This window comes from Zalophus californianus, chromosome 14 (assembly GCF_009762305.2).
Source record: "Zalophus californianus isolate mZalCal1 chromosome 14, mZalCal1.pri.v2, whole genome shotgun sequence".
Taxonomy (NCBI): domain Eukaryota; kingdom Metazoa; phylum Chordata; class Mammalia; order Carnivora; family Otariidae; genus Zalophus; species Zalophus californianus.
In genome coordinates, this window is record NC_045608.1 from 42,780,192 (window position 1) to 42,784,322 (window position 4,131).

Here is a 4,131-nt window from a genome sequence, read left to right on the forward strand (position 1 = left end):
GGATACACTCTCCTAGCTCTTAAAGTAAATCCCTCTACTTGGGTCAGTAAATTCCATCCCATTTCACCTACTCAAGAACTTAGCTCCAGAAATCACTGATTCTTGGAATAACAATATATCCCCCTACTCTTATTCGCTTTAGCATGTAAAAGTGCTGTAATATAACACCACCTTAAAATTAAACATATCCCACTAAATACACAGACAAACGCTTCTGCTCTCTTATTAACATTTTCTGCTCCCCTCCATGGCAAAATTTTTTCAAAGCATTGCCTATATTCATTTTCTCTTTTCAATTTCATCCCATTCTCTCTCTCTTTTTTTTATTTTTTTAAGATTAATTTATTTATTTGAAAGAGAGAGAGAAAAGAGCATGTAGGGGGTAGGGGCAGAGGGAGAGAATCTCGAGCAAACTCTCCACTGAGCATGGAGCTTGATGAGGGCTCATGACCTGAGCCAAAGCCAAGAGTAGGACACTTAACTGACTGAGCCACCCAAGTACCCCTCATCCTATTCTTTCTTGAACCCACTCTCATTAATATTTTTTCTTATTGTTACAAACTTTTTTTATAAATCACATTGATGTCCACACATTTCTAAATCCAAAAGCCTCAAAATTGATTTCACTTAAATGATCAAAATAAAATCCAAAGCCTTATCTTGGCCTACATGATTACACTTCCTCTCTAGCCACCTTCCTTATCCCCAGGCTCATCAATTACATTTACCTTCCCTATACCCATTTCAGCCACACTCACTTCTTTGCTGTATTTCCACCATAACAACAACAACACACACACACATCTCAGTGCCTTTGCACTTGCTTTTACCCCATATATCAATGTAACTTTTTGATTCACTTCATTTGGGTTTTGGCTCAAATGTCAAGTTATCAAAGGGACCTTTTCATGGAACCATTATTTGATACCACTGCCTTGCTCTATTATTATTCTCAATACTTTTCACCTCCCAACATATTACATATTCTTTTGTTTACAGTCTCTCCCATCTAAAATGCCCCTCTGGTTCAGAGCTATATCCCCAGCACTGATAAATATTTATTGACAGACTTCAATAAATATTTGTTGAGTAAGTTTAAAAACCAGAAATAATTTAAACTAGCCATAAAGACTTGGCCATATAATTATGCTGATCTCAACTAGTAGTTAAATTTTGTTATACTAAGAAAACTAAAGCAACAGGGCCCATGTTAATTAGTTTTCCATTTTCCTAATTAGATCATAATAATAAATAAACTAATGTGGACTAAAGCAACTAATTCTGACTTAGCAGATTTGGGAAATGAAACAGGGAAGGCAAGGCCTACTTCTGGTGGACATGGGTGTGTGGGAAGAACTCTAAAATGGGTCTGAGTTTCTGAAAATGTGGGCTGCTATGGTGCCCATCTGCTTGATCATCTAATATTCTTAACGCCAAATTGAATCTTCATAATTTACCCAGCAAACAAACTACTGAAAACAAGTGGTGAGCAGGGGAAGGTGTTGCAGCAGAGATCAGGTCATGGTCTAAGAAAAGGCAGATAACAACTCACACCAACTATATACTAAAAGAGAACCAACCTCCAAACATTAAGGTAGCTTAATTTGCATGCCAGAATGAGAAAACAATGAATTATTGTCCTTTTTCCTTTCTGTCTACAAAACCCAAAGACCTTTATTTAAAAAGGAAACCATCAATATTCTCCATTCTCTTAAAAAAAAAAGAAAGAAGAAAAAGAGAGGACTCAAATACATAAAATTATAAACAATAAATGAAGGAGGAGAAATAACAACTAACACCACATAAATACAAAGGATTATGACAGAATATTATGAAAAATTATATGCCAACAAATTGGACAACCATGAAGAAATGGATAAATTCCTAGAAACATATAAACATCCAAAACTAAATAGGGAAAATTTGAACAGACCAATAACCAGCAAAGAAATCGATTCAATAATCAAAAACTCCCAACAAACAAAAGTCCAGGACCAGATGGCTTCTCAAATTCTACCAAATATTTAAAGAAGAATTAATATCTATTCTCCTCAAATTATTCCAAAACACAGAAGAGGAACATAAGTTTCCAAATTCATCCTATGATACCCAGTATCATTACCCTGATGCCAAAACCAGAAAAAGATAGTACAAAAAAATAAAACTACAGGCCAATATCTCCAATGAACATAAATGCAAAACTCCTCAACAAAGTATTAGCAAACCCAATCCAACAATACATTTAAAAAATCATTCACCACGATCAAGTAGGATTTGTTCTAGGAATGCAAAGGTGGTTCAAAATTCACAAATCACTCAACATGATACATCACATTAACAAGAGAAAGAATAAAAACTATATGATTATCTCAGTAGATGTGGAAAAAGCATTTGAAAAAGTACAATACCCATAATAAAAACTCTCATAAGGTAGAAAATGTACCTCAACATAATAAAGGCTATATATGAAAACCTAGAGCTAACATCATATTCAATGGTGAAAATCTGAGAGCTTTTCCATTAAGATCACAAACAAGGCAAAGATGTCCATTCTCACCACTTTTATTCAACATAGTACCAGAAGTCTTAGCCACAGCAATCAGACAAGAAAATGAATAAAAGGCATCCAAACTGGTAAGGAAGAAGTAATACTATATGGAGAAAAATCTAAAAATTCTACCAAAAAACTATGAGAACTAATAAATGAATTCAATAAAGTCACAGGATACAAAATTAATATACAAAAATCTGTTGCATTTCTATACACTAATATTGAAGTAGCAGAAAGAGAATTTAAGAAAACAATCCCATTTACAATTCCATCAAAAAGAATAAAATACCCAGGAATAAACTTAACCAAGAGGTGAAAGACTTGTACTCTGAAAACTATAAAATATTGATGAAAGAATTCAAGGTGACACAAATAGAGAGACATTCCATGCTCATGGATTACAAGCACAAATATTGATAAATATCCATACTACCAAAATCAATCTACAGATGTAATGCATTCCCTATCAAATTACCAACAACATATTTCACAGAACTGGAACAAATAATCCTAAATTCATATTGAACCACAAAAGATGCCAATAGCCAAAGCAGTCTTGAAAAAGAACAACAAAACTGGATGTATTGAGGAAAGATGGTGGAGGAGTAGGGGACCCTATTTCAACTGGTCCCCAGAATTGAGCTGGATATCTACCAGACCACTCTGAGCACCCACGAAACCAGCCTGAAATGTAAGAAGATCTGGATCTCTACAAACAGAGTATCGCAGGTGGTGGGTTTTGAGGCACCAAGCGGGGAGCTCCGATTCCATAGGCAGATATTGGAGGATATACGGCAGCGGGGGGGAGCCTGTCCATAGGGACCCTACGCAACTGGTGAGTGGCAGCCTCGCACGCTGGGGACGGGGCACTGACTCACAGACTGGTAGTGACAGGGAAAGGATTTTAGGGCAGGCCCCAGGGCAGAAACCCAGAGTGGCAAGGTCGCGTGAGTGAACTGGGAGTGGCTGGCGGTTTTAGAAGCACAAAGGGCAGAGACATGCCCCGACCTGGAGGCAGGACTGGGGTCACTGCAGAGGGGCACACAACCCAGGCCGCTGCATTTTATAGCAGCACAGACAGTAACAGAGACAGTGTGGCCTGGAGAACTCACTGAAGAACAAAGTGCGGTCTCTCTGCTCTGAGGCAGAGGGTTGGAAATGGTCTCTCCTGCTCTGACTCACGGAAGAGATGCAGAAAGCCACCAGGGAAAGCCACCAGAGAACAAAAGCCCCAAAAACCGATTCCGACTGAGCCCAACCCCCACCACAGGGGGGCAGGGCAACTCTGCCCAAACAGGGTTGCTTGAGTAACAGCACGGCAGGCCCCTCCCCCAGAAGACAGGCTGGGAAAACAAGAGGCCAGCAACCCTAAAGTCCCTATAAAACAGGTACATCTTGCTTGGGTTCTGGTCAATAATTTGGACTCTATACATTCCCTCAACCACCCATCAACAGAATGACTAGGAGGAAGAACCCCCAAAATAGAAAAGACTCGGAGATTATGACTTATGCTGCAGATTTACAAATGAATGCAGATATTACCAAAATGTTGGAGATGGAATTCGGGCTAGCAATTGTGA